The 25,614-nt window shown below is 34.2% G+C and overlaps 1 pseudogene; it reads left to right on the top strand.

Annotated features, from left to right (window-relative positions):
• Positions 1-23,833: 23,833 nt before the first annotated feature.
• LOC141544410 (phosphoglycerate kinase 1-like) lies at positions 23,834-25,387 on the top strand (annotated as a pseudogene).
• Positions 25,388-25,614: the final 227 nt, after the last annotated feature.

The following is a 25,614-nucleotide window of genomic DNA, read 5'->3' as shown; positions in this document are numbered from 1 at the left end:
TGAAAGCAAAAAAAAAAAAAAAAAACTATTGAATTAATAAATAAAATTAAGAGTTGGTTTTATGAAAAAGTCAATAAAATAGATAAACCTTTGGTAAATTTGATCAGAAAAAGGAAAGAAGAAAATCAAATTGTTAGTCTTAAAAATGAAAAGGGGGATCTTTCCACCAATGAAAAGGAAATTCGAGCAATAATAAGTAATTACTTTGCCCAAATTTATGCCAATAAAATTGATAACTTAAGTGAAATGGATGACTACCTCCAAAAATATAGGCTTCCTGGATTAACAAAGGAGGAGGTAAACTGCTTAAATAGTCTCATTTCAGAAAAAGAAATAGAACAAGCTATTAATCAACTTCCCAGGAAAAAATCCTCAGGTCTAGATGGATTTACATGTGAATTCCACCAAACATTTAAAGAACAATTAGCACCAATGTTATATAAATTATTTCCAAAAAATAGGGGATGAAGGAGTCTTACCAAACTCCTTTTATAACACAGACATGGTACTGATATCTAAACCAGGTAGGTTGAAAACAGAAAAAGAAAACTATAGACCAATCTCCTTAATGAATATTGATACTAAAATCTTAAATAAGATATTAGCAAAAAGGCTTCAAAAAATCATCCCTATGATAATACACTATGATCAAGTAGGATCTATACCAGGAATGCAGGGCTGGTTTAATATTAGGAAAACTATTAGTATAATTGACCATATTAATGATCAAATTAATAAAAACCATATGATCATCTCAATAGATGCAGAAAACGCATTTGATAAAATACAACATCCATATATACCAAAAACTCTTGAGAGTATAGGAATAAATGGACTATTCCTTAAAGTAGTCAGGAGAATATATTTAAGACCGTCAGTAAGCAGTAAGTTTCTGATGTATTATATAACTCTTCAGCAAAAGTTGCCAATGCTTCATATTGTAGAAAATTTTTTGAAACAAAATTATGTCAGATATTTTCGGACCTCAATGCCACCTACTGTACAATTCAAGGCCACTTACAATCTGAAAACTTCAAGCAACGAGTAATGACCTGCTTCAGAGCATGGGAAGATTGGGCAATTTATCCAGAACCATTTTTGATCAAATTACAAAATATATTTTTGGGACTTGTAAATATTATTGAAGAAAAAGAAACAGAGGAAGTACCAGATGATCTTGATGGTGCTCCCATTGAGGAGGAGCTTGATGGTGCACCCTTGGAAGATGTGGATGGAATTCCTATTGATGCCACTCCCATTGATGATCTTGAGGGAGTCCCCATAAAGTCACTTGATGATGATCTCGATAGTGTGCCTTTGGATACCTCTGAAGACTCAAAAAAGAATGAGCCTATTTTTAAAGTGGCTCCATCCAAATGGAAAGCTGTAGATGAATCACAATTGGAAGCACATATCATGAATAGAGAAATCAACAATCCTATGTTCAGGTTTTTGTTTGAAAACCAGACTCCAGCCCATGTTTACTATAGAGATAATGGAGATAAACTAGAACCTTTCCCTATAAGATCAGGAGTGAAACAAGGTTGCCCACTATCACCATTACTATTCAATATAGTACTAGAAATGCTAGCCTCGGCAATAAGGGCCGAGAAAGAGATTCAAGGAATTAGAGTAGGAAATGAGGAAATCTAGAGATCATTATTGATCACAAAGTAGAAAACTTTGATTAAATCAAATTGAAAAGTTTTTGTACAAGCAAAACTAAGATAAGATTAGAAGGGAAACAAGATTAGAAGGGAAACAATAAACTGGGAAAACATTTTGACAGTCAAAGGTTTCGATTAAGGCTTCATTTCGAAAATATATACATAGAATGGACTCTAATGTAAAAGAAATCAAGCCATTCTCCAATTGATAAATGGTCAAAGGATATGAACAGACAATTCTCAGATGAAGATATTGAAACTATCTAGCTATATGAAAAGATGTTTCAAGTCATTATTAATCAGATAAATGCAAATTAAGACATCTCTGAGATTTCACTACATACTTATATGAGATACATAGATTGGCTAGAATGACAGGGAAAGATAATGCAGAATGTTGCAAGGGATGTGGAAAAATTGGGATACTGATACATTGTTGGTGGAATTGTGAATACATCCAGCCAGTCTGAAGAGCAATGAACTATGCTCAAAAAACTATGTTCAAAGTGTTATCAAATTGTGCATCCAACAGCATTACTACTGGGCTTATATTCCAAAGAGATTTTAAAGAAGGGAAAGGAACCTGTACGTGCAAGAATGTTTGTGGCAGCCCTTTTTGTAGTGGCCAGAAACTGGAAACTGAGTAGATGCCCATCAGTTGGAGAATGACTGAATAAATTGTGGTATGTGAATATTATGGAATATTATCGTTCTGTAAGAAATGACCAACAGGATGATTTTAGAAATGTCTGGAGAGACTTACATGAACTAACTGATGGTGAGTGAAATGAGGAGGGTCAGGAGATCATTATATACTTCAACAACATTACTATATGATGATCAAATCTGATGGATGAGGCCTTCTCCAATAATGAGATGAACCAAATCAGTTCCAATAGAGCAGTAATGAACTAAACCAGCTACACCCAATGAAAGAGCTCTGGTAGTTGATGATGAACCACTACATAGAATTCCCAATCCCTATATTTTTGTCAGCCTACATTTTTGATTTCCTTCCCAGGCTAATTGTACAAAGTCTGATTTTTTGTATAGCAAAATAACTGTTTGGACATGTATACATATATTGCAATTAATTTATACTTTCACATATTTAAGATATATTGGTCAACGTGCCATCTGGGGGGGAGGGGGAGTGGGGAGAAGGAGGGGAAAAGTCGATACAAAATGTTTTGAAATTTTCAATGCTGAAAAATTACTTATGCATAAAATTTTTGTAAAAATTAATTATAATTAATTAAAAAATAAGTGCTTGTCAGTTGATACATAAAATATTTGAAGAGGGAAGAAACTAAAATATATGAAATGCTTCACAAATTGCTGGAAAATCTTAAAGGACTGGTATGTTAACTGAGGATGAAAATTTCATTAGATATTACATATTTCAAATTGGAGAATTAATTCCTAGTTGAGGGGAAATTCCTTACTTCCAAACTCTTGTGTTCTAGAATGCACTGACAAGAAATACCAGTAATTAATCCAGAGCAGAATTAATAGTCATCCAATAAAATTTGGGAGATAAAATGGAAGTAAAGTATTTTAAACAGAATGAATATTTATTAAGCATCTGTCAAAAGAGAGGTAAAAGGCATTCTTTACACTCCAGGGGAGACAATAAGCATATAAATATATACCAAAAAAAAAAAAAGGTTAATATAGAATAAAAAGGAAATTGTTAAATAATTAAAAATTAGTGAAGGAAAGTCAAGAAAGGCTTCTGATAAAATATAGGATTTTATTCAGGAATTATGAGGGAAATTAATTTTAGAGATGTTAGAAACTGGAAGAACAAATTGATAGATCAATATAAAAGCCAAATCTCTTTATTTCTAGTATTATGAATACTAATATAACTGTGTAGTTATTAATCCTCTATTATTCTACTTGTGAATAAGGTGATTAATTGATAGATAGATATAAATATATGGATTTAAACTAAGAAATAGAAATGTTTCCTTTAAAACATCAAGATTGCTTTCATATGGCTGAGTTTGATGTGATTTAAGAACTCCAATGCCTGGTTTAGAATTACCATAATCATGTCCAATACCTGATCTTTGAGAGTCTTTCTCATAACTTGGGGACACAAAATATATTGTACTGCTGTGCTATATTTCTCTCTTATCAATTCTGTCTTGTACTTATTTTAATTATCAAAAATAAACAATTTATTTTTTCCTGCCTCCCTAGTCACCTACTCCTTCTCTCTTGCTGCCTCTGTCTCTGTGTCTCTCTTCTTTCTGTCTTCCATCTCTTTACTTTGGCCTCATTTTCTCTTCTTTTTATTTTTCTTCTCTATGCACTTTTAATCTCTCTTCACTTCTCTTGTGTATAATTTCCTCTTTGTTCTTTCTTTCATTTTCTCTACTCTTCCCCTCACTTTTCTCTTTTTTAAATCTCCCTCATTTATTCTTTTTTTTCTTATCTCCTATTAATGTTTCCTTTTTTCCATATTTCATGAGAGAAACCATTATTATTAACCAATAATTTAAGGAGATTTATATTTTTCTCTTTTCTTTTATCCCCATTTCAAGACTTTAGTCTCTAAACCGTCTCAACAGCCAATCTCTATGCACACCCCACTCAAGTGGGAAAGGCATTGGGCAAGCTAAGGTTAGGACAAATTATTTTAATAGATTGCCTTATGCTGGTTGTAACTTAGAAGTAACAAATTTCTTTGAATAGATTCAGCTCTTCATGATAATATTAATTCTCTTATTGTTGATCAAAATTAATTGCCATTTCTGGAACACTCTTCTTCCAAAAGCTGTATATGCCATAAGCCTACCCACTCTTATGATTAGCTTTTAATTTAAGAGAAAGAAAGGGAAATGATTATCATTTTATTTATAATAATGCTGGCATTATTAACAAAATGGCTAAATTAACCAGAAATTATGCTTCTCAAACTTTTTTAATGCCATATTTTATCTCAATTGTATTTCTTTGTCTCCCCTTATCTCTTTTTTTTCTTTTTATTGAATCTCTCCTTTCTCTTTCTTTCCATTTCCTTCACTTCTGTTATTTTCTATTCTTTCTTTGTAAATTTAAAGCTCAACTTTAATTAGTAGTAATAAATACAATGGAAATGATCTCTGAAATGAAAAAAAGTAGGTTTACCTCCTTTCAGTAGCATCTAGTTATGGAGTTAATATCTCTTTAGTCTACTCTGGACACCCTTTTGTTCATTTTGATACCACTGCCCAAAGACATCAAAAAAGGAAAAGGATCTATTTGTACAAAAATTTTTATGGCATTTCTTGTAAGAATATGAAAAAGATATACCCAGCAGTTGAGGAATGGCTAAACAAGATATGGTAAATGATTATAAAGGTATAGTTTTGTGATATGAGAAATGAAAAGCAGGAGAATTTCTGAAAAACCTGAAAGACTTGCATTTCAAAAAACCTGAAAGACTTACGTGAATGGGTCCAATATAAACTGAACAGAATCAGAAAAACTCATACATAGAAACAGCAATATTGTTTGACAAAAGATTATTAATTTCTTAGATATTCTCAGCAATACAATGATACAAGAAAATCCAAAACATTAAATATAAAACATACTACCCACCTCCAGAGGAAGAATTGATCTTTTTTAAAAAGACTTCACTTTCTTTTTTTCTTCTATTTCTTTTATTTAAATTTTCTTATATAAAATAAATAACATGGAAATGATTTACAAGATTGAACATGTATAACCTATATCTTATTGCTTACCATTCTCAGGGAGTGGGAAGGAGAAAAGGAAAGGACCTCAGAACTTTAAAAAAAGAACCAAATGTTAAAAATTGTTTTAATGAGTTTGGGAGATGGAGATATAAGTGTGTTTGTGTTTCATACTCAGGCACTAATAGTAAATATCAAGCACATCTATTCAAATGGTAAAATTACCTTAATTAGAGTACCATTCCAAACAAAAATATATCAGAGAAACTATGGTAATCAAAAAAAATGCAATGTTTAAAACATTGTCTCTAATCATACTTGCAGAATTCTACATTGGAAAAATGAAGCATTAATTTGCTAATTATTCAGTGTACTTTATAACATAAAATATGACCTATCATTGTTAAATTGATTTGATCTTAGTATAGTTTGTGAATCATTTGGATTTGGTCACCCAAAACTATGTATCATAGCATAGTTTTGAAGAGTCAATCGTGAGATTTTTCTAGCCTGTTAGTACATACAACTTCCTGTTTCTAGCCTCTGGTATTCTAGTAATAATAGGATGGCAAAGTCACTCCTCTCTATGGAATTCTGTTGTTGCTTTACCATCTGTAACAGACTGATGCTTCTTGCAGGATTTTTTGCATGTGCCCTTGAAGAATCTTATGAATGAAAAGGAGCATCTAAATACTAATAATCCATCTAGATATTAATAATATATATTAGAAATATAATTATAAGAACATTTTCTGATTATTTTTCAAGCAGAGAGCATTATTAATAGCCCAAAGCTTCAAGCTCACTTGCATTGCACTTCTCAATGGTGAAACTTGATTACTCCATACTCAAAATCTGCATTAGAGATGAAGTTGATGAGAACTTGTGGGGGGAAAAAAAAAAAAGATTCCAGCCTAGCTTTGATAGTACAGAAACGCGTGGTTCTAGATATTCCTTAGAGAGAGAAAGACCTTCAAAAAAGGTAACATGTAGAAAAGTTCAGGCTCAATCACATCTCTGTCTTCAGCTTGTTCTAGTGGAGAGTTCAAGAATTTCCCCCATGGGTGAAATGTGAAATTTTCTCTTTCTTGGTTGATTTAATATTGCCAGTAAGAGATCCAATTCACTCTGTACTTTTCAGAATACATTTATCTATATGACTCCTCTGGTTCCTTCTCTTGGATAAATTAGCTTATTTAACTATATATGTTTTTGGTTGAACTGGGATTTTGTGTGAATTGAATCAAGCCTTAGAAATATTCCTCGGAACACTCCTTCCTATTATGGGATATAAATCAAGAGATGAGTTTGAATCTAAAAATATATTTTCCCTAGATTAGTAAAGGGGGAAGTCACTTTATCTCTCTGAAGAAGCAAAATTATCAGTCTCTGTCATTAGTCTCAATCTTCTTCTGATTGAAGAAGGTAGGGTACCAGAGATATTTATTTGTGCCTTCCTGTGAAACACTTCTAAGAAGATCCATGTGGACATACATAAGTTACATAAAAAATATACACATATACCCTACATACATTTTACTTTTCAGTTCATATTCCCAATACTATTCATTCATTGACTATTAATACATTCATCAAGCAATGTTGCCATAAAGTGAAATTGGAAGATGATTACACACTGCATCACAGACAGGTTGAGAACTGAAAGTGAATGAATAGCAGAAATAGGCAAGCAGCCATTTGAAAACAAAACAACAAAAAAATGCCAACATTCATGAAAATTGACCCTTTGCAAAGGTCACACTTGTAATCCCTTAAAGTCTGATTTGTCATCAGAACTTTATTGTAATTTGGACAAGAAGATTAAACCAAGAATGAAATTGATATCCCTTTATATTTTTAGTAAATTTTCCTTGAAACTCAAAACCCAGGAACATGTGACTGGAAAGCAATCCAGAAAACTCTTGAGATTATTAGTGCAATCATTTTCGATGTTTGTGTCAAATTATAAGAAGTCCTCTAGTATCTTTCTCATTTTGGGTCATCTTCTGTCCATTAACATTTCTCAAACTAATCTTGAAGTTTTCCCCTTAGAAGACTAAAGCTGATCTTTACACAAGGAAAAATGCTACATTTACATATGTAGATAGATGGATAGATACAGTTTTATATATTAGATAGATAGATATAGATATAGAAATATATTTTAGCAATATATAAATATGTAATATATATACTATACAAATATTAATAGATATAATTATATCATTTACTCAAATTTATCTGGATACTCAATTCCCATTCAATTGACACATAATTAATTCCTAGAAAGGCTGCTCTAAGAGGATTCTGGAAAAATGACAGAGTAAGTCAGAAGGCTTTCAACTCTCCAAATTTTCCACACAGGGGAAAAAAAAATAGAACATTGCCTGTAGAGCAATAGAACAAAAATCAAATCGGGATGAAGCAATTATTCTCCAATTACAAGGGAGATACCAGGGAAGATCAGATATACAGAGGCAAAAGTTCAGGCTTAAAGAAATGTAAGCACCTCTAGGCCAATTGTAGAATCAACAAACAACTAGCCTTGGGGCAGCTGGTGTTGAGTGAATGCTTCAGTATTAGAAACTTTCATCTCGGGAACAATGTAGGTGGCTGATGGTAGAAGACTGCAAGACCTTGCACTGTCAAGAGATGACAAACATAGTTGTGCTGACCAGAAGTGTCCTGGACTGAGCAATCACTACCAGAAAAAGTAACTACAATAAACCTGCTGACAGCTGCAACAAAGTGGCAGGAACTCTGTGAAAGATATAGGTGTAGGAATAAGATTCTCTAGGCTTCAGCCCTCAATTTCCCCCTCCACATTCATGGGATAATTACAGTATAGTGGACTATTATTCAGCCTTGTTATGAAGCTGTTTAATAACCCTGGAAACAACATAGCTTATAGAAAAACATCCTGGGTAGATTTTGGCCAAATCCACCAAGGACAAGTTATCTGTATACTGAAGCTAGCCATTCCAGTAACAATTTTCTCACTCATGACAGGCTCTGGCAGGGTTGCCTTCCCTTCTAGACTTGCTCAAAAAAAGTGAAGTTAGCCTTGGTGGCATGAAGCTTTCTTTGTTCCTTGAGCTATTTAAGTTACATTAGGCTAATCCACAAATTGGAATTTTACCCATGGAGAGAATGCTCTGCCTGGGATGCTCCTCATCAGGACTAGCAGGGCTGTCCCTGGGATTCTCCAGCCATAGATATGGCTTGGTGCTTCCCCGATTAGGTGATGTATTCTTTCTTCTCTTCTCCCCTTGTCTATATATCACTTTGCATTATGGTAGTTATATTATGTATTGTTTTCGTTGTAAGAATTTTACTGTCAATTCCTGTTTTCCTTTTTATTATTCATTATTATCAAACATTTTCATATTCATATAACCTGGTATCTCAAGTCTTATTGTGGGAATGAGCCATTCTGCAGGAACAAATTCATAAACCTTAACCTAACACCCTGCTGGCTATGGGGACCAGCAAGGGTACAGGGAGAATTATCATAGATGGTAAGCAAGACTTGGGGCTCTAACTATGACTTAGATGTGAAGAAGAGAGCCTAAGGTTGATACCCAGAAGAAACCTCTGCAAATAATAGTAAGATGAATCTGATACTTGGAGCATCATTGCATCTACCTCGGGACCAGAACTTGATCACACTAATAGTTGCTAAAAATAAAATAAAACAAAAAGATAAATAAAAAGAGCAAAGTAAAAAGAACCCAACCATAGATGGCTACAATGGGGAAAGAGATCAGGGTTCATATTCAAAGAAAGATAATGGAGTTTAAAAAGTCATTCCTTTTCAATGAGAAACATCAAACAATCACAAAAGCAAAAAAAAGTTTCTAAGAAGAATTTTATAAGAACTATAAAAGTCAAATAGAGATCAAGGAAAAATCAGAAAAAAAATCAAAGAAAATTTAAAAAATCATGAAAAGAAAGTCAAACCATTTAAAACAAAGAATCAAAAACTTAGTTCCTTGAAAACTGAAATTATTCAAAAGGAAGCTAATAATGTTTTTAAGACTAAAAATAATAATAAAATAAAATCAAAAGAATGAAAAAAAATAAAAGAGAATGTGAAATATCTCATCAGAAAAACAAATGATTGGAGAACAGAAAGAAGAGAAATAGTGTAAGAAAAGTCAAGCTGCCTGAAAATTACAATTAAAAAAAAAGAAGCTTAATACAGATTTATGAGAAACTATCAAGGAAAATTGCCCTAAACAAGAAGAAAAAGCAGAAATAGAAAAAAAAATCTACTTATCACCAATTGATAGATATTGCAGGAAGAAAACTGACAGGATATCAGAATGAAGTTTCTTTTTTTGTACTAAGTTTATTTATTTTAATACATATTGCTTTATGAATCATATGGGAGAAGAAAAATCAGAGCAAAAAGGAAAAATCATGGGAAAGATGAAAAAAAAAAACCAGAAAAAAATTTACATTCATTTTCTTTTTTTCTGGAGGCAGATGGCACTTTCTGTCCAAAGTATCTGAGGAATGCTTTTGATCACTAAATCACTGAAACCAAGACTTTCACAATTGATCACTGCACATTCTTCCTCTTCTTGTGTACAATATTCCTGGTTCTGCTTGTTTTACTCAGCATCAATTCACTTTAATCTTTCCAGGCCTTTCTATAATTAGCTTGTTCATTATTTTTTATAGAACAATAATATACCACTACCTTAAGCATGCACTCCTTTTCCAATTCTTTGCTACCACAAAAAGATCTGCTACAAATATTTTTGCACATGTGGGTTCTTTTCCTTCTTTTATAATTTTCTTGGGATAAGAACCCACTGCTGGGTGGAAGTTTTATGGCCCTTTGGCCATAATTCCAGATTGCTCTCCAGAATGGTTGGATCATTTCACAACACCATCAACAATGCATCAGTGTTCTAGTTTTCCCACATCCCATTCAACATGTATCATTATCTTTGTCTGTCACCTTAGTCATTCTGAGAATTGTTTAAATTTAGATTTCTCTAATCAATAGTGATTTCATTTTTTCGTATAAGTAGCTTGAATTTCATCATCTGACAATTATCTGTTCATCTCCTTTGGCCATTTATCAATTGGAGAATAACTTGTATTCTTATAAATTTGATACAGTACTTTATATATTTTAGAAATTAGACTTTTATCAGAAATACTGGCTGGAAAGATTTTTCCCATCTTTGTACTTCCATTTTAATTTTGTTTCTATTAGTTCTATTTGAGCAAACAAAACCTTTTTAATGTAATGTCATGAAAGTTGTCCATTTTGCCTTTCATATTGTTCTCTAGTTCTTCTTTCATCATAATTTCTCCCTTACCCAAAGATCTGATAGGTAAATTATCCCTTTATTCTCTTAATTTGTTTATGATATCTTCCTTTATGCCCAAATCATGTATCCATTTTGACTTAATTTTTGGTATGGAATGTAACTGTACACCAATTTTCTAACATAATATTTTCCAGTTTTTTCTATGAATTTTGGCAAACAATGAGTTCTTATTCAAGAAACTGCAGTTTGGGGGGTTAGCAAATACCAGATTATTACAGGCCTTGCTTATTGTGTTGTGTGCATCAAATCTATTCCACTGATCCACCACTCTATTTGTTAGCCAGTACTAAATGGTTGTGATGACTGCTGCTTTATAATATAATTTTAGGTCTGGTACTGCTAAGCCACCATTCTTTGTAATTTTTTTTCATTAATTTCTTTGATATTCCTGATCTTTTTGGTATTATGTTTTCTAGTTCTATAAAATAATCTTTTGGCAGTTTGATTTCTTTGGTACTGAACAAGGAGACCAATTTAAGCTAAGCTGTCATTTTTATTATATTAATTTGTTCAACCTATCATCAATTAATATTTTCCAATTGTTTAGTTGAGTCTTTGTGTGAAAAGTGTTTTTTAATTGTGTTCATATAGTTCTTGGGTTGATCTTGGCAGGTAGACCCCCAAAAGTTTTATTTTGTCTACAGTTATTTTAAATAGAATTTCTCTTTCTGTAGTCTCTCTGTCTCTCTCTGTTGATGATCTATATAGATTTGTTTTATATCCTGCAACTTTGTTATAGTAGTGAATTGTTTCCAGTAGGTTTTTGGATAATTTTCTAGCATTCTCTCTCTCTCTCTCTCTCTCTCTCTCTCTCTCTCTCTCTCTCTCTCTCTCTCTCTCTCTCTCTCTCTCTCTGTATATATATAATACCATATGAAAAAAAGTGGTAGTTTAATTTCCTCAATGCCTATTTTAATTCCTTTTTTTTTAAACTAAAGCCAACATTTCTGGTACAATGTTAAATAATAGTGATGATAATGGGTATCTTTGTTTTACTCTGATCTTACTGGAAGAGCATCCAGCTTCTCTCCATTACAAATAATGCTTGCTATAGATTTTATATAGATAATGCTTATTATTTTAAAAAAGCTGCCTTTATCCTTATGCTTTCTGGTGTTTTTAATAGAAGTGGGTGTTGTATCTCGTCAAAAATATGTTCTGCATGTACTGAGATTATCATATGATTTCTTTTTTGGCCCTTCCTGGTTTAGGTATCAATCCCATATTTGTCTTGTAGAAGGAATTTGGCAGTGATCTTTCTTTATCTATTTTTCCAAATACTTTACATAGTATTGGAATTAATTGTTCTTTAAATATTTGCTAGAATTAATTTAGGAATCCATCTGGCCCTGGAGACTTTTTTCTTAGAGAATTCATTAATGATGTGTTTCATTTCTTTTTCTAAAATTGGACTATTTAAGTATTTAAATTTCTATTAATCTGACAATTTATATTTTTTGTAAATACTCACTAATTTCAGTTAGATTATCAAACTTGCTGCCATAGAGTTGGACAAAATAGTGCCTAATTATTACTTTAATAATTTCTTTCAATTAATTAATTAGTTTTTTTTTAATTGGTGGTCAATTCACCCCTTTAATTTTTGATGTTGTAGATTCCATTTTTTTCCATTCTTTTTTTCTGGTCAAATAAAGCAAAGGTTTATCTAATTTGTTAGTTTTTTTCATAAAACCAACTCATAGTTTTGTTTGTTAGTAATAATAGTATTAATAGTTTTCTTAGTCTCTAATTAATCTCTCCTTTGAGTTTTAAAGTTTCTAATTTTGGTATTTAATTGGGGGGCTATAATTTGTTATTTTTCTAGCTTTTTTAGTTGCATTCCTTTTACTGATCTGCTCTTTCTCTTTTTCTCTTTTACATACATAGCTATTTAGAGACATAAAAAATCCCCTAAAAATTGCTTTGGCTGCATTCCATTGGTTTTAGTATGTGCTTTCATTATTGTTATTTATTAGATGACATTATGCATTCTTTCTATGATTTGTTGTTTGACCCACTCATTCTTTAGAATTCAATTATTTAATTTAAAATTGCTTTTTAGTCTATCTTTCCTTGGCCATTTATTGAATATAATTTTTATAGTACTATGGTCTGAAAAGGAAGCATTTACTATTTCTACCTTTTTGCATCTGATTATGAAGTTTTTATGACCTTATACATGATCAATTTTTGTGTAGGTGCCATGTAGGTGCCATGTAGGTGCCAAGGAAAAAAATGTATGTTCCTTTCAGTCTCTATTCAATTTGTTCCAGAAGTCCAGCTTTCTAGGATCATCTTAAGCTCCCTAATTTCTTTCTTGTTTATTTTATGGTTAGCTTTGTGTGATTCTGAGAGGGAAAGATTGAGGTCCCCCAAAAGAACAGTGTTGCTTTTTATTTCTTCCTGCAATTGGTTAAAATCTTCTCTAGGAATTTGGCTGCTCTACCACTTGTTGCACACACATTTAATAAAGTTAATATTTCATTATTTGCTGTACCCTTTATCAAGATGTACTTTCCCTCCTTATTTCTTTTAATTAGATCTATTTTTACTTTTACTTTATCTGAGATCAGAATTGCTACCCTCCTTTTTTTTTTTACTTCAGCTGAAGTATAATAAAACATTTTCCAGCCCTTTACCTTTATTCTCTATGTGTATCTCTGTGTCAAATGAGTTTCTTGTAAACAACATAGTGTAGGATTGTTTTTTAATCTACTTTTTGAAACAAAAGCTATTTGCTTCTGTTTTTATGTGAGAGTTCATCAGATTCACATTCAGTTATAAATACTAGCTCTGTATTTCCCTCCATCATATTTTGTCCCCCAAATATGCTTTTTTCTCTTTCCACCCTGTGCTTAGTCTTGTTTTTTGTTTGTTTGTTTTTTTTTTTACCCAAGCCACTCACTACTTTATTTTCTGCTGGAGCCCCTGCCCCACACCCCAAATACCAAGAACTGATAAGCAATACAGTGAAGCATGAGAACATCCTGCCATAAAATTATCACAAGGTCACACATATCTACCACCAGATGTTCCTTAACCACCAAACGTTCCCCTAGTCACGTAGTCACAGAACTGTTTTTTCAAACCTATACTCTGGAAACATATATAAGCCTTGTACTTTCCTCCAATAAATGAGCTATTCTGCTTTGCACAGAGTTGTCTCCGCCTGTTGCTTTCTTCACCCATTCCCAGGTTGTTGCCTTACTAGCTTTGCTTACAGGTTGACACGCGGCTTCAGACCCCCTTAGTTCGAGACCCGCAGGTCGGGTCAATTTTCTATCATGCCTTCTCTTTCTCTTACTAGTGATTTTTACCCACCCCACCCACTACTTCATCTCCTATCACCACTCCCATTCTCTTAATAGTGTTTTCTTTAACCTACTATACCCTCTACCTTATCTTCTATCAATCCTTCCCCACCTTGTCTTACCAGTTTTCCTAGTTTCTGTCCTGCCTTCTATCCTGTCCCTCCCTTTTCTTTTCCCCTTTCGCCTTCTATTTCCCTATTTAAATGATTAAGATATTCCCTTTTAGAGTCAAAACTGATGAGATCAAGTTTCAGACAATGCTTATTCCTCTTTTTCCATAGGTCTTTTTAGCTTCTTTGTGTGAACTATTTGTCCCCATTATACATTCCCTTTCCTCTTTTTTCCAGTACAATTTTTTTCCCATTCCTTAATGTCTTTTTCTTTGATGTCATCACATCAGATTTCATTTACAACCACACCTCAGTCCATATGATGCCCCCTTTTGTCTGCCCCAATCAGTTACAATTCTCAAGAGTTACAGATATTGTTTTCCAATCTAGGGTTATAACAGTTTAACATCTAAATACATTTTGCCTTTCTATGCTCTTGAGTTCTGTGGTTGTAGGTTAAATTTTATGTTTAGTCCTTTTTTTTTTTTTAATACAAATTATTGAAAGTCTCTCACTTCATTGAAGCTCCATCTCCTCCCCTGAAAGATGATGCTGAATCTCCCTGGGTAGTTTATTCTTAATTACAACTCCACATCCTTTGCCTTTCAGAACATGGTATTGCAGGCACAAGCATAACCAAGAAAAACAAGTTTTAAGAGGAAAAATATAAAGTTAGGGAAATTTTTTTCAACCAGTGTTTCTGATAAAAGTCTCATCACTAAACTATATAAAGAATTGTTTAAAATTTATAAGATAGGGGAATCTAGGTGGTGCAGTGGATAGAACACCAGCCCTGAATTCAGGAGGACCTGAGTTCAAATCTGGTCTCAGACACTTAACACTTCCTAGCTATGTGACCCTGGGCAAGTCACTTAACCCCAGCCTCAGGGAAAAATAAATAAATAAACAAACAAACAAATGAATAAATAAATAAATGGATGAATAAATAAATAGATAGATAGATAGATAAAATAAAATAAAATAAAATACAAGGGCAGAACCAAGATGGCAAACAGTGGACACGTTTTTATCTGAGCTTCTCCTAGTGTACCTCAGATCAACACCAGATAAAGCATCTGAAGTCATTTTGGAGTGACAGAAACCACAAATATTTGGAGTGTAACCAATTTTCAGAAAAAGATAATTTTGAAGAACTTCAGAAAAAAAAAACTGATGAAATTGGGTAGGGGGAGAGGCTAATGAGTATAGATGCAGCACAATGAGCCCTAGGCATGAAGCCAAAGCTTTGTGGCATTCCACACCATGAAATCCATTGGGAGACTTTTAGGCTACTCTGTCCTGCTTATAAGCCAGTGGATCAGCTGATTAACTCTGAGACAACCAAAGCAAATACAAAAGGCAAAAAGTGAACCTCTGAAACCCAGAAAAAGTGGAACCTGGCTATGCCCACACAGCACCTGAAATCAACAGGACTAGCCCCAGGTAAATCTAAAGTGGCTGTCACCCCTTTACCTGAAGAGCAGGCTTCAACCTTTAAAAATGAGCAAAACCATCAAAAAGAACTCTGGCCATAGATAACTTTTATGGAGAAAGATAAGAACAGATCTCAAACCATGAGTATCCTAAAGGAAAATCAGCTCTAGATAAAGCCCCAAAGAGTGATATGAATTGGTCCTCATTTCCCAGGGCTTTCTTGGAAGAATTCAAAAAAGATCTTTAAAAAGAGTTGAAAGTAAAATGGAGAAAGGAAATGAGAATTTGGCAACAGAAGTGGGAAAAGTTCAGGAATTATCTGAAGGAAATGCCTTAAAAACAGATTTGATGAAAATGAAAAACCAGATAGTTCCTTATAAAATAGATATGAAGAAGAAACCAATTCATTGAAAAAAAAGAACCTGTGAAATGGAAAAAAATTATGCAATGGATTAAGTCTAATAGCCAAATGCAAAAAGAGATTAAAAAATAAACTAAATGAAGAAAATAATTCATTAAAAATTAGAATTGAGCAAATGGAAAAGAATGAGTCAATGAGACTTCAAAAATCAGTCAAACAAAAAAAAAATAGGAGAAAATGTAAAATACCTCATTGGAAAAACAAATGATATGGAAGATAGATCTAGGAGAGACAATCTAAGGATTGTTGGACTTCCTGAAAATCATGATGAAAAAAAGAACCTTGACATCATCTTTCAGGAAATCATCAAGGGAAATTGCCTAAAAGTTTTAGAAAAAGAGGGTAAAGTAGCCATTCAACAAATACATCAATCACTACCTGAAAAAGACCCAAAAATGAAAATTCCATGGAACATTGCAGCTAAATTGCATCCAAATTCCTAGAGGAGAAATGATGAGAGCTGCAGGAAGAATTAGACAGCATAACTATACTAGTGGGAGATCTCAACCTTGGTCTTTCAGAACCAGGTAAAGTGAATCACAAAATAAATAAGAAAGAAGTTAAGTAGGTAAATAGAATATAAGAAAAGTTAGGTATGGGGGGATGGGGCAGAGCCAAGATGGCAGAGAAGACACACATTTATCTAAGCTCTTCCTTGTACTCAGACTACTTCTTTTATGACAGGCATTGGAATTGATACTTGACTGTCAAAACCCATGTATATTGGGAGTACAACACATTACCAATAGAAGATATTCTCAAAATTCATCAGAAAAGGTCTGTTTTTGCTGGTGGACGGGGATAGTTAGGCCAGGCGAAGTATCAGGAAAGCTGACAATGGGAGCACATAAGACAGCTCACACTGAGCAAATCAGAGGGAGGCAGGGTGTGGTTTCAGCTGGTGGAAAATTTGTAGGGAAAATTTTACCATAGTGTGAGCTACCTTGCTCTGGTAGCAATGCAATAGATCAGCAGAGAAGGTATAAACACAAAGGGCAAAGACTGTGAGTCCAAAACACTAGCATCTCTCAGGACCTGGCCACACCCACCCAACACCTGGAGTTACTCAGAACTATCTCAGAACACAGCCACTGATTCCAGTGCAGCTATTGCTGTCCCAATGTTGCTTCACTGCTACTTCCTGTTGTCTGTAGAGGAAGCTTGGTAACATCACACTGTCCTAAAGCAGACTGCAGGATCTTTGTTCTTGTTGGGTTTTTTTTGTTTGTTTGTTTGTTGTTAAAATGAGTAAAAACTTAAAGCAGGCTCTAACTAGATATAGCTTCTATACTGATAGACAGCAGACTTCAAACCCTGAGCAGACAAAAAACAGATTGTCTCTAGATGAAACCCCAAAGGCGGATATGATCTGGTCCCCACCACACAAGGCTTTCATAGAAGAAATTTAAAAAGAGCTAGAAGAAAAATGGGGAAAGGAAAGGGAAGCTTGCAAAGAGGGTCTGGATACATCATGTTACTCAGTAAAAGATAGAGGAGATAAAGAAATCAACTCCCTGAAAAACAAAATTAGTGAATTGGAAAAAGAAAATAGATCTTTAAAAAATAAAATTGGAAAAATGGAAAAATTCCATAGAACAAAACAAGTCATTTACAAGCTCAATTGGACAATTACAAAAAGAAATAAAAAAGTAAATGAAGAAAGAAAAAATCAGAATTGAAGAAATGAAAATAAATGACTTGAGGAGACACCAAGAATCAGTCAACTAAAACTAAAAAAAAAAAGAAAAAGAAAAAAAAAAAAGAAAAGAAAAGAAAAAAGAAAGAAAGAAAGAAAAAATATGAAATACCTACTTGGGAAAACAACAGACCTGGAAAATAGATTTAGGGGAGGTAGTCTGAGGATTATTGGACTTCCTGAAAATTATGTTGAAAAAAAGGCCTAGACATTATTTTCAGGAAATCATCAAAGAGAATTGCCCAGATGTTATAGAAACAGAGGGTAAAATAGACTTGAAAGAATTCATTGATCACCTACTGAAAGAGATCCCAAAATCAAAACTCCAAGACATATTGTGGCTAAATTACAGAAATATCAGAACAAGGGAAAAATACTACAAACAGCCAGGAAAAAAAATTCAAATACAGAGGAGCCCACAATAATGATTACTCAGGATTGAGCAACATCCACATTAAAGGATCGAAGTGACTGGAATCTGATATTCTGAAAGGGTAAGGAACTTAGTATGCAGCCAAGAATAACTTACCCAGCCAAATTAACATTTTTTTTCCCCAGGGAAGAAGATTGACATTCAATGAAATAGGTGAATTCCATCTATTTCTGAAAAAAACGAAACAAAACAAAACAAAAATGGAACTAAACAAGAAGTTTGACCTCCAAATATAGGACTCAAGAGAAATATAAAAAGGTAAAAATTAATCTTGGGAACTATATTTCTGTTATGAGTTTACATAAAGAATACATGTATACTTTGGTTTTACTATTATAAAAAGGAAATTAGAGGTGGAGAGGAAATAGTATCAGAAAAAGGAAAAAGTGAAGGTACTACATGTCACAAAGAGGCAAAACAAACCTATTATATCTGAGGGAAAGAAGGGAGAAGGATGAACATAGTGTGTATCTTAATCTCATCAGAATTGGCTTATAAAGAGAAAAATATTAGACATTCAATTTACAGAAAAACTTCTCCCACCTCATTGAAAATTGGGAGGGGAAATGTGAAAAGGAAGGGAGTAAGCTAAACAGAAGGGTGTAAAGGGCTAAAACTCTGAATAGGTGCACTTGGACAACTAAGCACTTAAGGCTAATTATTTATTGGACAATACTCTATTAGAATATGCTTGGAATATGACCCTTTCCACTATTCTGTGCTGGCTCAATCATTTGGTGTATACAGAGAATTGTAGGAGGGACTAAGGGGTGGAGTAAGACTAGCCAGAGTCACTTTTGGCAGTAGAGGCAGAGAAGAAGGGTTGTGGAGATCCTGCATCCATCCAATTCACTTCTACCCCTAAAGATCAAGAATAAAAGCCAAGGCCTTTTGTTTATCCTGACTGCAGCTGATTCTAAGGTATGCAAGGTGCTAATTAAGACTTCACATTTGGTGGCCAATGTGTGGATCAAGGACCCTAATTTCACTGAAGAAGTCCCTGGTGACCAGGAAAAAGGCTGAGTATTTAAATAGACAAACAGGGAACTTACTTTGCTAAGCACTGAACTAGTAACCTTTTATAGCTGAAATGGGGCAGATATTGGGAAAAGATTCTCCCCCATCACCAGCCCCATCCTCACCCCTGCCCCGAGGGGACACTATGGAAAGCATACTTAAGTTGATCAAGGGAAAAAGGCTTACCTGTAACTTGGAAGCAGATCAATAGACTCTTGGGTACATAAGAGTTCATATACCCTTAGTTCTGAAAGGAAGAAGATATAGAGCCAGATAATTGGAAACTTGTAGATCAACTATGTGAATACTACAATGATAAAGGTCCTCATTCAATTTCCAAGGAAACATTCTATATATATATATATAACATTATGCAATTGGCCTTAAAGAATCCTGCAAATTATAGAAAAAGTAAGTTTTAAGAACAACCAGATGAGGAAGTATGAGGAAAAAGAGGAAGACAAAGAACAGATTAATGGCAATATCACCAGAGGGCACGAGGAGTTAAGTGAGGTTCAAGGCCATGGTGATTTTTCACTCTTACAAGGCAGCTTCAACCCAGCCTAAAATGGAGCAGATTATTGACACGCCCCCATCAAGTCCACCTACTGGGAAGGAGAGAAAAGGAGTAGTAGGAGAGGCAATAATACCAGCAGTACCTCCCTCCCAGCAATCACCCCCTCCTAGAGGATGGACAGAATCAGCTACACCCAGAAAAGAAACATTGAGAAATGAGTATTAAACTGATTGCATTTTTATTTTTCTTCCCAGGTTATTTTTACTTTCTGAATCCAATTTTTGCTATGCAACAAGAAATTCGGTTCTGCACACATAAATTGCATCTAGCATATACTATAACATATCTAACATATGTTATATAGTTATAACATAACTGCCTGCCATCTAGGGGAAGGGGTGGATGGAAGGAAGGCACAAATCAGAACAGAAGTGAGTGCAAGGGATAATGTTGTAAAAATTTTTTTATTAATTTTATATTAATAACATTTTTGACAGTACATATGTATAGGTAATTTTTTTACAACACTGTCCCTTGTACTTCCTTCTATTCCAAATTTTCCCCTCCTTCCCTCTACTCTCTCCCCTAGATGGCAGGCATTCCCATACATATTAAATATGTTATAGTATATCCTAGATACAATATATATGTGCAGACCTGAATTTTGTTGTTGTAGTTGTTGTTGTTGCAAAGGAAGAATTGGATTCGGAAGGTAAAAATAAACTGGGAAGAAAAGCAAAAAATGCAAAACAGTTTACACTCATTTCCCAGTGTTCCTTCTCTGGGTGTAGCTGATTCTGTCCATCATTGATCAATTGGATTTGGATTAGCTCTTCTCTATGTTGAAGATACCTACTTCCATCAGAATACATCCTCATATAATATTGTTGTTGAAGTGTATAATGATCTCCTAGTTCTTCTCATTTCACTCAGCATCAGTTGATGTAAGTCTCTCCAAGCCTCTCTGTATTCATCCTGCTGGTCATTTCTTACAGAACAATAATATTCCATAATGTTCATATTCCATAATTTATCCAACCATTCTCCAATTGATGGGCATTCATTCATTTTCATGTTTCTAGCTACTACAAAAAAGGCTGCCACAAACATTTTGGCACATACAGGTACTTTTCCCTTCATTAGAATTTCCTTGGGATATAAGCCCAGTAGGAGCACTGCTGGATCAAAGGGTATGCACAGTTTGATAACTTTTTGGGTATAATTCCAGATTGCTCTCCAGAATGGTTGGATTCTTTCACAACTCCACAAACAATGCATTAGTGTCCCAGTTTTCCCACATCCCCTCCAACATTCATCATTATTTGTTTCTGTCATCTTAGCCAGTCTGACAGGTGTGTAGTGGTATTTCAGAGTTGTCTTAATTTGCATTTCTCTGCTCAATAGTGATTTGGAACACTTTCATATGAGTGGATATAGTTTTAATTTCATCATCTGAAAATTGTCTGTTCATATCCTTTGACCATTTATCAATTGGAGAATGATTTGATTTCTTATAAATTAGAGTTATTTCTCTGTATATTTTGGAGAAGAGGCCTTTATCAGAACCTTTAACTGTAAAAATGTTTTCCCAATTTGTTACTTCCCTTCTAATCTTGCTTGCATTAGTTTTGTTTGTACAAAAGCTTTTTAATTTGATGTAATCAAAATTTTCTATTTTGTGATCAATAATGATCTCTAATTTTCTTTTGGTCACAAATTACTTCTTCCTCCACAAGTCTGAGAAGTAAACTATCCTATGTTTTTGATCTTATCTTAGTATGTTGTGTTAAATGTGGGTCCATGCCTAGTTTCTGCCATATCAATTTCCAGTTTTCCCAGCAGTTTTTGTCAAATAATGAATTCTTATTCCAATAGTTGGGATCTTTGGGTTTGTCAAACACTAGATTGATATTTTTATTCACTATCTTGTCCTGTGAACCTAACCTATTCCACTGATCAACTTTTCTTAGCCAATACAAATGGTTTTGGTGATTGCTGCTTTATAATGTAGTTCTAGATCAGGTACAGCTAGGCCACATTCATTTGATTTTTTTTCCAATTAATTCCCTTGAAATTCTCAACCTTTTGTTCTTCCATATGAATTTTGTTGTTATTTTTCATTAAAATAGTTTCTTGGAAGCCTGATTGGTATAGTACTAAATAAATAGATTAGTTTAGGGAATGTTGTCATCTTGATTATATTCGCTCAGCCTATCCAAGATCACTTAATATCTTTCCAATGATTTAAATCTGACTTTATTTTTCTGGCAAGTGTTTTGTAATTTTGCTCATATAATTCCTGACTTTCTTTTGATAGATATATTCCCAAATATTTTATAGCATTGACAGTTATTTTGAATGGAATTTCTCTTTGTATCTCTTGCTGTTGGACTGTGTCGCTAATGTATAAAAATGCTGAGGATTTATGTGGATTTATTTTGTATCCTGCAACATTGCTAAAGTTATGAATTATTTCTAATAGCTTTTTAGCAGAGTCTTTGGGGTTCTCTCAGTATACCATCATATCATCTGCAAATAGTGATAGTTTGATTTCCGAATTACCTACTCTAATTCTTTAATCTCTTTCTCAGCTCTTATTGCTGAGGCTGGCATTTCTAGTACAATATTGAGTAGTAATGGTGATAGTGGGCAAACTTGTTTCACTCCTGATCTTACAGGGAACGGTTCCAGTTTATTGCCATTACATATGATGTTTGCTGACTGTTTTAAATATATAATCCTGATTATTTTAAGGAATAGCACATTTATTCCTATACTCTCAAGTGTTTTTAGTAGGAATGAATGTTGGATTTTATCAAATGCTTTTTCTGCATCTATTGAGATGATCATATGGTTTTTGTTAATTTGGATATTGATATAGTTGATTATGCTAATAGTTTTCCTAATATTGAAGCAGCCCTGCATTCCTGTTATTTATTCCAATTGGTCATAGTGTATTATGCTGGGGATGATTTTCTGTAGTCTTTTTGCTAATATTTTATTTAAGATTTTATAATCAATATTCATTAGGGAAATTGGTCTATAATTTTCTTCCTCTGTTTTGAGCCTACCTGGTTTTGGTATCAGTACCATGTCTGTGTCATAAAAGGAATTTGGTAGGACTCCTTCAATCCCTATTTTTTCAAATAGTTTATATACCATTGGAGTTAATTGTTCTTTAAATGTTTGGTAGAATTCACATGTAAATCCATCTGGTCCTGGGGTTTTTTTCTTAGGGAGTTGGTTAATAGCTTATTCTATTTATTTTTCTGAAATGGGATTATTTAGACTATTTACTTCTTCCTCTGTTAATCTGGGCAAGTTATATTTTTGAAGGTATTCTTCATTTTCCTTTAAGTTTTATATATATATATATATATATATATAGAGAGAGAGAGAGAGAGAGAGAGAGAGAGAGAGAGAACCACCTCTTAGTTTTATTAATTAATTCAATAGTTTTTTTTTTTTTTTTTACTTTCAATTTTATTAATCTCACCTTTTATTTTTAGAATTTCAAATTTCATGTTTGTCTGGGGGTTTTTAATTTGTTCCTTTTCTAGCATTTTTAGTAGTAAGTCTAATTCATTGACCTTCTCTTTCTCTATTTTATGCAAGTAGGCCTCTAGAGATATAAAATTTCCCCTTATTACTGCTTTGGCTGTATCCCACACATTTTGGTATGATGTCTCATTTTTGTCATTTTCTTGGGTGAAGTTATTAATTATATCTATGATTTGCTATTTCACCCAATCATTCTTTAGTATGAGATTATTTAGTTTCCAATTATTTTTTGGTCTATTTTCCCTTGGCTTTTTATGAATGTAATTTTCATTGCATTGTGGTCTGAAAAGGATGCATTTACTATTTCTGCCTTACTGCATTTGATTTTGAGGTTTTTGTGTCCTAGTATATGATCAATTTTTGTATAGGTTCCATGAACTGCTGAGAAGAAAGTGTACTCCTTTCTGTCTCCATTTAGCTTTCACCAAAGATATATAATATCAAACTTTCCTATTATTCTATTTACCTCTTTGACTTCTTTCTTATTTATTTTGTGGTTTGATTTATCTAATTCTGAGAGTGCAAGGTTGAGATCTCCCACTATTATAGTTTTGCTGTCTATTTCTTCTTGCAGCTCTCTTAATTTCTCTTTTAAGAATTTAGATGCCAGGCAGTCCGAGCTCCAGCCGCAGCCACCCCACCACCTCCTCGCCGCCAGCATGTCTCTCTCCAGCAAACTGACCTTGGACAAGGTGGACCTGAAGGGGAAAAGGGTCATCATGAGGGTAGATTTTAATGTTCCCATGAAGAACAAGGAGATAACCAACAATCAGAGAATCGAGGCTGCTCTTCCTACCATTCTTTACTGTTTGGATAATGGAGCCACGTCCATTGTTCTGATGAGCCACTTAGGCCGACCTGATGGTATCCCTATGCCTGACAAATACTCTTTGGAACCCGTGGCTGCAGAGCTTAAATCCTTGCTTGGCAAAGATATTCTGTTCCTGAAGGATTGTGTGGGTCCAGAAGTGGAGAAAGCCTGTGCTAACCCACCTAATGGTTCTATCATTTTGCTGGAGAATCTTCGCTTCCATGTTGAAGAAGAAGGAAAAGGCAAAGATGCATCTGGGAACAAGATCAAAGCTGATCCAGCTAAAGTAGAAGCCTTCCAAGCATTTCTCTCCAAGTCGGGGGATGTCTATGTCAATGATGCTTTTGATACTGCTCACCGTGCCCACAGTTCCATGGTGGGAGTGAATTTGCCCAGAAGGCATGTGGTTTCCTTATGAAAAAGGAGCTGACTTATTTTGCCAAGGCCTTGGAGAGCCCAGAGAGGCCCTTCCTGGCCATATTGGGCGGAGCTAAAGTTGCCGATAAAATCCAGTTGATCAACAACATGCTAGACAAAGTCAATGAGATGATCATTGGTGGTGGGATGGGTTTCACCTTCCTCAAGGTGCTTAACAACATGGAGATTGGAACTTCTCTTTTTGATGAAGAGGGGGCTAAGATTGTCAAAGACCTGATGGCCAAGGCTGAGAAGAATGGTGTCAAGATCACTTTGCCTGTTGACTTCGTCACAGCGGATAAGTTCGATGAGAATGCCAAGACTGGCCAAGCCACATTGGCCTCTGGCATCCCTGCTGGATGGATGGGTTTGGGACTGTGGTCCTGAGAGCAGCAAGAAGTATGCGGAAGCCGTGGCCCAGGCCAAATAGATTGTGTGGAATGGACCTGTTGGAGTATTTGAGTGGGAAGCCTTTGCTTGAGGAACCAAAGAGCTCATGAACAATGTGGTGGAGGCCACCAAGAGGGGCTGTATCACTATCATAGGTGGTGGTGATACTGCCACTTATTGTGCCAAATGGAACACTGAGGACAAAGTCAGCCATGTGAGCACTGGGGGTGGTGCCAGTCTAGAGCTGCTGGAGGGCAAAGTCCTCCCTGGGGTGGCTGCCCTGAGCAATGTCTAACGGGTACCACTTTCCGACCTGCTGCTTTCTGTGCATCACCCTTCCAACATGACACTGCAGTTCTTCCTGTCCCTTTCCTTGGCACTAGGCAAGTTTCTCCCTCAATAGTCAACTAGTGGCCAGAAGATGGGGCAATGAGGGCCCCAGAAGCAGCTCAACTCAACTTTGTGTTTCCTGGGTGTGCCTGTTGTCAGATATCACTTGAACTTATTTAGTGTGTCTAAACCATTGTTGTGATCTGTAGAGTACATATATATATATATATATATATATATATATATATATATATATATATATATATATATATATACATATACATATATATGTATAATATATATTTATATTTTGCCTTTAGAAAGAAAAAAACCAATAACTAAAGCCATTGTTAGCCATACTCTTGAAATAGTTTGTTCTGTTCAGCTTTGTCAGCAGCTGTTTTTGTCATTACCCACACACAGTATGGAAACAAGAAGAAACTCCAGTTTGGGGTTGGGGGC

This window comes from Sminthopsis crassicaudata, chromosome 5, assembly GCF_048593235.1.
Source record: "Sminthopsis crassicaudata isolate SCR6 chromosome 5, ASM4859323v1, whole genome shotgun sequence".
Classification (NCBI taxonomy): domain Eukaryota; kingdom Metazoa; phylum Chordata; class Mammalia; order Dasyuromorphia; family Dasyuridae; genus Sminthopsis; species Sminthopsis crassicaudata.
Note: the sequence above shows the minus strand (reverse complement) of the source record. Positions and strands in the feature narration are given on the sequence as shown.